At 60.6% G+C, this 11,733-nt stretch overlaps 1 long non-coding RNA gene across 1 annotated transcript; it reads left to right on the forward strand.

Annotated features, from left to right (window-relative positions):
* Positions 1-1,840: 1,840 nt before the first annotated feature.
* Positions 1,841-9,453, forward strand: LOC138916391 (uncharacterized). Its single transcript, XR_011423631.1, has 3 exons — positions 1,841-2,039; positions 7,193-8,387; positions 8,480-9,453. It is a non-coding gene; the product is annotated as an uncharacterized lncRNA (long non-coding RNA).
* The last annotated feature ends 2,280 nt before the right edge of the window (positions 9,454-11,733 follow it).

Here is an 11,733-nt window from a genome sequence, read left to right on the forward strand (position 1 = left end):
GCCGCGGAGGGGCCCCTTGGCGCACAGTCGGCCCTCGCCCATGGCCCGCCCTGGCTTAGGAGCTGCAGAGAGCCAGACATGGTGCCTTGACCTGCCTTCCAGGTGTCCCAAGCCTGCTGAGGGACAGACGTCCACACTGCTTCTGCCAGTGGGCAAGATGGAGTAAGTGCCACGTGGAAGCGTGAGAAACGAGCTGTGGGCAGTGTGTTTGGGCGCGACGAGGGGCAGCTTTTGGGAGGATGGGGCACTGAGTCCTACTGGTGGGAGAGCAGCAGAAGGGACGTCTGATGGAGAGGACGGCATGGGCAAAGGCCTGGAGACCTAAAGGCTATTTGGGGACAGCGGGGACAGTAGATCGATGCCACTTGGGCAAGGGACCAAGGGAGGGACTGGCAGGGTCTGCTCGGGGGTTAAGAGTGGATGCTAGTTGCCTTCAGCGGTCACACTAAAGCACTTGGACTTTGCTCTCTGGGCACCGGGGAGCCATTGATGGCTTTAGAGGAAGGCTCTGACATCATCTGGCCGGGGTCTTGGGGGAGCCTTCTGGGGGCACTGTGGAGGGCAAACTAGGGGGCTGAGACTGCGGGTTCTGCACGTCCAGCCAACAGATAAAGAAGAGACAGATCTGAATAAAACGAGACTGGTTTACCGGCACTTGCTACGTTTCCAGCACTTTCTGTACGTTTTCTCATTCACCCCTCACCAGGGCTGAGTGAGGTGCTCTGGTGCCCATTTTACAGTGAAAAAACTGAGGCCCAGGAGGGTAAGTGACTTGCTCAAGGTCACACAGCCAGGGAGGGGTGGAGTTCAGATCCAGATCCTGGTCCGTCTGAATTCCAGGCCCTGGCCCCTCCCAGGTCCCAATGCCCTCAGGCCGAGGAGGCCCAAAGGGGACAGAGGCAGCTGTGACCTTAACAGATCGTGAGGACTTCCTTGCTCAGCATCCCTGAGCTGAGCGTCTTCCCTTTGCCCCTGCAGACCACAGCCCGCCCTCTGCGCCCCTGCTCTGGGTCCCAGGAGGCTGACTGTGCGGGCAGCATCCGCGGGCTCCCTGGTCCTTGTCTATTAGCATCTGGCTGGGTTCCATCACTGGGGCAGGGGAGCAGAGGGAAGGAGGAGAGTGAGCAGGGATCCTGTCCCCCACCATCTGCCTGCCTCGGGCGGGCTCTGTCCCCTTACTGACGGCCACGGCCCCCGCAGGCTCCCTCTGTAGCGTTCTCTGCCGATCTGGCTGCTCCCTTCAGACCCGGGGTGGTGACAGCCCTCCAACTTTTCTGTGGGACTGTCTACAGGGCCGGGGCTCAGGAGAGAGGAGCAGGGATGGGCTGATAATGCTGGACCCTGACGTCAGCAGGGTGGATGAGCTCCTCAGGGAGCGTGCAGAGATGACGCTCAGGGACCAAGCCCAGGGGTAGCTGACATTTCCGAGTCCCCAGAGGCTGAGGAGCCAACGAGGTGGCTGAGGCCACACGGGGCCAGAGCCTTGCTTTCTCACATCCCGGCTGGAAACTGTTACTGGCTGACTCCGTCTCATTCGTCAAAGCGGGGGAGGTCTGTGAACCGCGGTCTCTGGACACAGCGCTCTCTGTCCCCGGCGGGGGATCTCCCCCAGCAGATAACTCTGCGTCACGCCCCTGCCTCCTGGGGCTTCTCCAGCCGGCATCCAGCAGCCTGGCTTTGTGTTCCGAGGGCCTATGAAGGCACGTGGAGACTCAGACTGGGAACGAAGTGACCTTCTTTTTGAAAAGCCTGTTCCATCCCGGGGGACCTGGTTGGCTGAGACCTCCGGAGCCAACCCCCCAGGGTGCTGGTTTACGAGCAGCGCCTTTCGCATTTCTGCGCATCAGGACCACACCCGCCCCGCCTGTGGCCTGTGTCCTGCCACCAGTACCCAGCCACCTGCAGAGAGAGCACGCCTGCAGCGGGCGGTAGGGAGGGAGACAGGGTCCCATCGCATACGTCTAGGCTCAGAGAAGAGGAAGGAAAGACGGGAATTTGATTCTTACGTGGGAGCTACGAAAATCCATCTTTGAACGAAGGTGGGTCCATTTTGAGCCACGGGACTTGAGAGCTAGAAGGGGCCTCCTGGACCCTCCCCTCATTTCACAGAAGAGGAAACTGAAGTCTAGAGAGCGGGTGTTACTCATGGCCTCAAAGACGGCCCGAGCCAGCCAGTGCTCTCTCGGCATCGCCCGACCCCATCCGGCAGCTCTTACCCCCCAGACTCCACGCCCAGGTGGCATCCACGTGCCTGTAGCTGGTTCTGATCCGGATTCCTACCCACCTCGGTCCCCACCGTGGAAGCAGCTGGCTGCCCCACGTTGGGCGGGGGCCGCCTGGGTGCGAGACGACCGTTTCTCACGGGGTGGAAATGAGAGCTGCTTCTCGGGGAGAGGTGTCTGTGAGCCGAAATGCCAGCCAGTCGGGTGCGGAGTGGGGCCTTGTCGTTCCGTGCTCTGCAGATGCCAGCCGAGTGGCGGGAGGGCAGGGAGGAAGGACAGGGGGCTGGCAGGGCTGCTAAAGGGGCCTTGGAGAACGGGCAGGTGGAGAACGGAGGTGCCACGAGGACAAGGGCTCGCACAGGGTGGCACAGTGAAAGCAGCATCCCAGATTTGGACCCCTCTGCAGCCCCCTTCCCCGGCCCGGCCGTCTCTTCATTCTGCACTTGAACCTGGGAGGCGAAAGAGGGCCCCGAGTCAGCAGTGGCCAAAATGGGCCTCTCCTCACTTGTAAATTCAAGTGGGGGGTCTTCCAGCCACGACAGGCTGGATCGTTACTCAGCCAGAGTCCATCCCGTTCCCCTCCCCCCGTGCGGGGTCCGCTCCCCGCTTACTGACGATGGCCTTGGCCCTGTGACTTGCTTTGAGCAGAAAATATTAGCACCCAGGGCAGAGCAGAGGCCTGAAACGTGCTGACGTGGCTTGACCTGCTCCGGGGCACTCCGGTGGTCCCAGAGAAGACGCTCCCCAGAGGCCACTCCCTTTCCCCGGGGTCGTAGAATGACCTTCTGTGGGGTGGCATGGGCCCAAGCTGCAGTCTGAGACAGGACTCCCAGCTGAACCCATCCTGGCTCAGGAGAACTGGGGTCGACCTGCAGGCCCCGAATGTGAAATAAATGTTTGTGGCTGTAAGGCTGGGGGTGGGGACGGCTTGTTCCGCAGCATTATTACAGCAATCGCTGACTGATGCGCAGACCTGGAGCTCAAGAGGAGGCCAGGAGTTTCAGGCTCTCCACGGTCCTCCGCTGCCACGGCCCTGTGGGAGGGGGGTGGATGGAGAGGACGCCCTCAGTCAGCTCTAAGGGGCCGTACAAATGGAGGGGGCCCCAAGCCTCTGTTGATACTCACGACATCTCTGCGAGGAAAAGGGGGCTCCTCAGGGAGAACTCCCCCAGGTTCCAGAGCTAGAACGTGGCAGAGCTGAGACCAGAACCAGGTCTCCTGGCTCCAGTTTTCCATCCACCAGGTAGCCCACGCTGAGCCAGTCAAGCAGCGAGACCCATGAGGATGGGAACCAGTGGGCCGGCCCAGCCGTGGGGGAGGCTCGGGGGAGTTGCCCTGGGTGCAGTGCTGTGCAGACCTCAGGGGTCTCTCCACCACTAAGAAGCTTCCAGCACCGAGAAGACGAGGCGCACACTGAATCGAGTGTCCCAGGCAGCCCTGGTCCAGCCTTAGACAAAGCATCCGCTCCCCCTCAGGATGGAGAGCTGGCTGCGTCATCCTGAGTCTGGGCGGGTTCTGGGCTCCCCGCCCCCAGGGCCACGTCCCAGGCAGAACGGTCTGGAGCAGAAGCGCTGGCGCCTGACGGAGCTGCGTTCAGCCCCTGCTCTGTCCCTCGGGCTGTGTGACCTTGGGCAGGGTGCTGCAGGACTCTGGGCCCCCGCTCCAGCATCTGACATGGGCTCACTGCCCCCGTCTGCTCCCGATAAGAGGCGGCAGCTGCTGTAACTACTGTGATGTGATTCCGGGTGGCGTGGGACATTCCAGGTTCAGCGTGGTGGGCAGCACTGTCTGCAGCCTGCTGCTCATTCAGAATCCACCCTGGGCAGGGGCTGGGTCAGAGGGGTTCCTATCAGGAGAGAGAGCTGGCCTTCGCCTTGCGCCCCCGGGAGAGCGCCGAGGGGCCCAGGAGCACAGGGCCCGGCCGGCGCCCGCAAGGAAACCGCGGCGAGCAGTGTGAAGATGGGGTTCTTGCTGTCACTTGGTGAAGGACGGCCAGGCCTCGTGGCCTGAGTGACGGGGCCGCAGTGGGGTGGAGGCAGCCTGGGAAAGTGCAGGTTGAACTGCTGGCAGTCGGGTGCCCTGCTGGGGCCTGGGGCAGTCCAGCAGCTCTGTCCCCTGGACACACACACGCACACCCTCCCCCACAGGAGCCCCCCTCCAACTGGCGCTTGGGAACCCAGGAGCATTTCCCTTGGGAGCGGGTCTTCTGGAAGGATGGGAGCCTCCCAGAGGATGCCATGCCTTCCGAATAGTCTGTCCCTCCCCACTGTGAGACTTTGTCAGGAGTCTGCTGTCCTTGCAGCGTGCAGGACTCGGCTCACCCACTTTACTGCACACCAGGTCCATCAGTCAGTCAGTCAATCATCCTGAAGGCATTTAATGAACAACTACTATGTCCCAGGCTCCATGCTGAGTCCTAGGGACCCAGCAAAGAATAAGACACAGGATGCTCTTGTCCCTACAGAGGGGACAGTCCCAGGAGCTGGAAGGGTTCCCTTGAGCCATCCCCACCCCCTCTCCTCGTTACTCTGGGGGCCAGGCCAGGCCAAGGTGACGCGTCCTGTCCACGTTAAGGTCATGAGGAGTGACCAGGGAGCCTGAAGTCCCGATCCCCATCGATTTGTGTGTGACCTTGCATAAGTCACTTCCCCTCCGTAAACCTGGATTCCCTCCTCTTTAAAGAGACGGATGTGGGACCACACGACCCCAAGGCCTGTCCTTCCTGGGGAGTGAGTCTGGGAATCGCCTCCCACTCATGAGGCTCGCTCAGTAGGTCTTTGCTGAGGCCGCCCTGACCACAGACCACGCCGGGGACCCACGACGACCAGGCCTGGCCCCCTTCTCCAGGAAGACCCTGATTTACATGTCTGACATATAGACAATAAGGCAGATGGTTGGAGACATCAGCAAACTGAAGCCGACAGCTTTTCTCCTGCTCCCAGACGCTCCCTCCTGTGCCGTAGTTTGAGATCACCACCCTGGTGTCAGCCGAGAGCCCTTATCTCCCGGGAGAAGTTGTCAGATCGGTGTAGCCGGCCTCACGGTCACGCTGCCTCGATTTCATTCCCAGGAGACAAGATAATCATCGTTAATTGCGCGGCGAACAGCGGGGACGATGGCAAAGGAAGGCGGCTCCTCTCCCCTCAGGTTCTTGCGTGCTGGTGGGAGAAGAGCTGCCAGAGGCTGGACCACAGACTTTGAAGACCGGGTTCAAATCCTGCTTGACCTCGGGCAGGTTTCTTAACCTCTCTGTGCCTCAGTTTACTCATCTGTAAATAGCGGACAATTAGAACAATCCCTACTTATCTCAGAGGGGGGTTAAACGGACTACCGTTTGTAAGCGTCTGGACCCATCAAGACCCCATGAACGTTCCTTGAATAAGCGCTAAGTAGGTGCACCCCGCTCAGCCTCCCAGGCACGGCGGAGAAGTCCTAAGAAAAGAGATTCGGGGTCCCCAAAGCCATCAGTCACGCGGCCTCATGTTCTGTGCTCACCAGGGGAGCTGAAAACAAGTCGTTTGTACTTACGGAAACCTCACTCTGAGTCAGACACCGTCCCAGGGGCTCCTGAGTACCTTAACCAAGTTAATCCTCGCACAAATCCTGGGGGACGCACAGGGAATGTCCTCACCACTCCCATCTTACAGATGGAGAAACTGAGGCTCAGAGCAGCGCCTGACGGGTGGGCATCAGCCTCCAGTGCTTCAGCTGGTGGAAAGCAGGGTGCAGGGGTCCCCAGTCTCAGCCCCGCTCACTCTCACCAGCTGTGTGGTTTGGGGCAAAGGACTAACCTCTCTGTTTTCTCAGCTGTGAAGTGGGGGAAACAGCACCTACCCGCAGGGCCGTGGTGGAGCGTAAATGAGACGACGTGGGCCACACGCCTGCACGGCTGTTAACGTGTGACGGGGCTCAGGAGATGGGAAAAGTTATAACTTAAAAAGGGGAAGAGGGGGCTGAGCAGAGGTCCTAAGCCCAGGGCAGCCCCAGGGAGCCAACGACCTGTGTCAGCCCCACTGACAGTTTTGGGGGAAACAAACCCCTCCCCGGCCCACCCCTGCTCAGAGCCGCGGGGACCCGTCCCAGGGGTAAGATGGAGGGGGTGGTCTCAGATCTGGGAGTCAGCCAGCCCGGGGCCCACTCCCGCTGGCCACTTTCAAGCCCCGTGTCCCCGAGGCAGTCACTCCCTTCTCTGGCCCCGGTTTCCCATCTGAACCAGAGGCAACAACCACCACTTCAGAGGCGTGGGGAGGAGCGGCCGAGACCCCGTAGCTCAGGTTGACTAAGCCCTTGCCACATGCCAGCCACTCTTCTACGCGTGTCACACCCCTCTGCGGAGTAGGCACTCTTATTATTGCCATTTTACAGACACCGAAACTGAGGCTCAGATAGGTCAAGGAAACTGCGTAAGGTCACACAGCGCCAGAGCCGGCAGATGAAAGATGTCAGCCCAGCAGAGCGACAGAGCCCGCGCGGCTCTGGTAAACTGTTCCTGAGGGTTCGCGTCCAGGCCCTCAGATTTCAAAGCAGGGGAACGTGGGCTGTGTCCTGGCTCCACGGCCTCAGCTGGGAGGTCCCTGGCTATTTGTGAAACGCGTCTACCCAGGCCTGGGGTTCCAGACAGGCTGACACAGTTCCCTGCTTGGTTCTACCCGCACAGTCGTCCCAGGACACTTGCCGCTGGCTGGGGCCGGAGCAGCTGGGCCTGGCTGCCTCAGCGTCCTTCCTGCTTGGAGGCGAGTGTGACCTCCCTTCGGCCAGTCCCTTTGCCCCAGAGCGTCTTCTTCCGGTCGCTCCAGTTTACTCTGCCTGCCCCGGGAACAGGCCACTGCAGGGGAAACCCTTCTGCCCCGAGGCGGCTCCCTGCCACACTCCTGTGGCTCCAGGGGGAGGCTGGCCCAGCCTCAAGTCGCCCATCCCGGCTGGAAGGACGGTTGGGACCAGCTCGTCGTCCCCCCTCTGTCTTTTCACAGACGACCAGACGATGGGATGCAGACGGGCAGGGGCTGCCCAACACACGGAGCTCCAAGGGCGGTCAGGACACACCATGAAAACAGCCGCCGCTGAGGAGCCTCAGGACACGCGCAGAGCTGTGCTGGCAGCCTGACTTTCATCCGATCCTCAGTCAGCCCTGCAAGGTCGGTGCTCCTGCTCCCATTTGACAGCTGAGGAAACTGAGGCACAGAGAGGTTAAGTCACTTACCTAAGGTCACACAGAAAGCGATGGTCTAGGGATTTGAGCCAAGGTCTGTCTTGACTCCTCCATCAGTGCCCTTTGCTCTTTGTGGCACCGTCAGGAGCAGCATATTGGGTCTGCGGGCCAAGGGCCACTTACCAAAACGGCGGGATTCTCTCTGCACTGCCACCACCCAGAGAGCCTGGCAGGGGCGGGATGGTCCGCTCCACCCATCCGTCTGGGCTTCCTCTCCAGGGCTCCTTCCCTCACCGTCTCTTTTTCCAGAAGGGCTCACAACCCCGTCAAGCCGCCAGCGTCACAGAGAGAGGCACCTCCGCCGGCCCGCCCTCCTCCGTCCCTTGCTCTTCCTGCCCTGGGGCCAGGCTGGTCCCTCATCATCCACCGGCACCCCCTCATGGTGTCTCCCCTCAGGTGCTCCCTCTCCCCGCCCCCACCCGTCAGAATCCAGCCGTTTGCAGGCAGACGGAAGTTCACATCCCCCCACGCCTTACATGAACTGTGTGGCCCGGAGCAAGCCACTCATGCTTCTGGAGCCTCAGTTTCCTCTTTTGCATACGGGGCCATCCGGGCAGCTCTGGAGGGACATGGAATGAGCTACAGTATGTAAACCAGCCCAGGGTCGCATTATGCTGGTCGTGGTGGCACAGGAGTGGGTGACTTCTTCCCGGTGGGTGACCGAGGGCAGGACAAGGGCCTGGGCAGGGCACAGTCAGGAGGCTGTGGCTTGGATGCTAGAGACAGTGGTGACCAGGACCATGTTTAAGTGAGACCAAACAGCAGGGCGTTCCAGCCAGTGTCCCACAGGAAGTGGCTGCTGAGAGGATGGGGCCCAGCCTGGGGCACCCCGCGGGCGGGCAGTGGCACCACCCCAGGCCTGGCCGCCAGGCTGAGGTTTGGGGGGAAACCTCGCAACAGCCCTCTCAGTATTTGTATCCCCACTTTACAGACGAGGACAGCGCGGCACAGAAAGGGTAAGTAACCTTCCCAAGATCACCCAGCATGAAAGCAGCACAATCAGAATTAGAACCCACACGGTGCGTTAACCAAATTCTCGCCACACCAGCTCACCACAGGTTTGGACTGAAGTACCACCACGCACGTCATAGTCTGCCCCGTCCTGGACCTGGGCTGAGCAGGATGTGGACAGATTCCCAAGGAAGCAGGACAGCTGGGCCGACAGCCAGCCAGGCCCGGTCCACCCCAAGCAGCCAAATTCTTCCCGCCTGCCTCTGACCCACCCTGGGGCTCCGAGAAAGAAGCCGGGCTCCAAAGACAATTTCTAATAAAGCTAAACGAGAGGAAGCTCTGAAATGAGAGCAGCGGGGACCCCGGGCCTTTGAACCTGAGAGGGTGGCACTGGCCCGTGCCCCAGTGGCCTCCACACTCAGCCTCCCTTACGAAAACAGGCCTGGTGCCTGGGCCTCGGGCAGCCTGGAGACGGATGCAGGTCCGTTGGCACCCTCAGCCGGCAATGTGCTGCAGGGCGCCCGGAGCCCAGCCCAGGTCGGGAGGGTGACACTGGCAATGCTGACCTGCCCCCAGTGTTTGGCTGGGCCGCGGAAGGAGACTGGCAGGTCCTGGGCGGGGAGGCCTTGACCAGCGGAGAGGCAGAGCACAGAGGTCACGGGCCGGGGATGGGGTCAGACTGCCCACGGCAGATCCTGGCTCTGCCCTCCGAAGGGCCCCAGTTTATAGGGGGAGACTGGGTCTAAGCTGCAGCCCCCTGGGGGCAGGCGGGACGGATTACCGGGAGGCAGGAGGGCTTGCTTTCGGGGGGTCTGAGCCCCCCACCCCAGCGAAGCCTCTTCCGGCGGGGGAGGGAGGGCACAGCCCACGCCCTCGGCCTCGCCCTCCTCCCGCCCTCCGTCCCCCATCCCCCATCCCGCAGGAGGCCCTGTCTGCTCGCCGCTGCTCTTCGGCCCTTTCCCCACACTTCCACCGAGGATTTATGGTTTTAATAATGCAGACTTTGTCCACCAGGCTCCCTTCTGTTTAGTCCCCTCTAAAGATCCTTAAAATTAAAACACTAATCAGGAATTTATTTTCTCATCAATCCTGCCCTTCAGGTTATGAGGCCCCGGTGTTTTCACAGCCCAGCGGGCCACGGGGAGGGGCCCTCCAGAGGAGGGGGCGCGGGGGACAAAGGCTCTGGCTCCGATCAGAGAGGAAGGGGGAAGGGGCGTCAAGCAGAGAGTGTAGACAGTGAACGAGAAAGAGGGATCGACACGCTGGGAGGGCGGGAGAGAGAAAGCGGGAGAGGGGAGGATGCTCAGAGATCAAGACCGGAGTGCACAGGAGGAGGCAGAAACCCAGGGAGATGGAGAGACAGAGAGAGTGCCATGGCGTTGGCGGCGGGGAGCTGCGGGGCGGCAGGGAGTGGACACAAGAGAAGACAGAGAAGAGAAGGCACAGCCGGCTGGACAGGACAGACGGGAGGGACAGGGTGAGCAGGCAGGCTGGGCGCTGGAGAAATGGCCCCTGTCCTCGCTGGGCCCGCACCCCTGCGGTTTTACAGTGATGAGGGGTCCGTGTGGCATGTCTGTCTCCCCCCATGAGACCACAAGCTCCGCAAGGCAGGGCCCCTGGGTTTTCCCCTTTGCGGGAATGAACTGGGGGGCTGCTTTCTGGCTCCCGGCTCCTTTGGGCTCTGAGCCCCTGCGAGGTCCTTGGTGAGGCCCCCGGAGGCCTTCCTTTTCCTGCCCCGGGAGCTGTGGAGCAGCTCGCGGGGTCCCAGGCCCTGCCTCCTTCTCCTTTTGGCCCAGTGGCCTCTGAGAAGGGATCATCTCCCTCCGCCAGCCCCCTGCCCACCCCAAGGGGCTATTTGCCAAGTGCATCTCTCTTAGCCCAGCGTTGCTGTTCCCTATATGGGAGCCTTTGAGATCCATCAAGTCACCCTGAGCACTGAACGAGGAGTCTGCTGCCTGCACTGCCTCTGACCAGCTGTGTGATGGTGGGCAAGTCACTGGCCCTCTCTGAGCCTTGGTTTCTTCATCTGTACAACGACGGGTTTGGACAACCTGTACAGCGCTCTATGACTCAAATAGCCAGTCTTTGAGGTGACCATTTCAGAAATCCCAAAACTAAGGAAAGAAACGGAAAATATGTGCTTTGTTCCTTTAGTGATTTGACAAAAAGAATTAAGGGTCTGCTCATGGGGAAGGTGCCATGCCAGGCATTGGGGAAGTCACCTAAAGAGCTTTGCACCTGCTCTTGCCTCCCAGTGGAGTCACAACCTCCCACAGCCTCAGTTTGTGCACCTGTAAAATGGGTGGCTGTGGCGCCCGTCCTACCTCAGAGCATTATTGTTTGGGAAAGGCCTTTGCCCACGGGAGTCGGGCATCAGAAAACGGCATCTTGCATCAGAAGCATGCGGAAACCTCATCAGGGATGCGGCCTGCCAGCTCCGAGGTCCCCCTGTCCCTGTATGAGAGCTGAGTCTGGCCCAGGTTGTGCGGCTGCGGGGGAGTCCTTCATCTCAGACAGGCCGGAAGAGAGAGGCTTACAGAGGAGGCGGGAGACCTGAGTTTGGGTCTCAGCTGTAGCACCTGCAATGTCAGTACCCCGGGGAAGTCACCTGCCCTCCCAGGTCCCCAGAGTCCTCTTCCAAGGCGGGCGACAGACCTGTCTCACCTGGGGTGAGATGTGAGAATTGAGGGAGGGCCAGGAACACAGTAGGCATTTCAAAAAAGCATGCTCAGCACAGGTTTAAGCCAAAAGATGGACGAGAACAAGAACGCCGGGGCGTCCTGGTACCCAGTCAGGGACGGCCTGGAATCATGGCACAGCACCCACGGTGGGGGATGGGGGGGCATCCAGCCTCCTGGCAAATGAGGCCCTTCCTCGCCGGCATTAGCATTTTCCAAGATGATTCAGCAAAACCAGGGAGCTCAGCCAGGCCTCCCCTTGCTGCTGAGGCTTGCTCAGGCCCCAGCCCGGCTTGTCTGCCCGATAGGAAATCGATGTGTTTATGATCCGAGTCTTCTTGCGCAAAAAGAGGAGGGAGTAATTGCTCCTCTGAGGTCTGGACAGCAGCGTGCCCGGTGCCCTGATTTAACTCACTGGGCACCTGCCCAGCCCGGAACCTTTCCTCTCTTCAAGTCGAAGCTTCCAAGAAATGTAGAACGCAGGACTGTGATCAAAGGGCTTTTAATTGCTCACTCCGAGGGGTAGAGGGGCCCTGGCGGGGCATCCCTCTCATCGGGAACCCACATCTGTCTAATCTCACAGCCTGAGAGAAAGAGTTTGGCTGCATCCTCAAGAAGGTTCCGAATCCTGAAATAATAGAGACACGGTCTCCAAATTACACTCCTGTGAGGA

Source organism: Equus caballus, chromosome 12 (assembly GCF_041296265.1).
Source record: "Equus caballus isolate H_3958 breed thoroughbred chromosome 12, TB-T2T, whole genome shotgun sequence".
In the NCBI taxonomy this organism is placed as follows: Eukaryota; Metazoa; Chordata; class Mammalia; order Perissodactyla; family Equidae; genus Equus; species Equus caballus.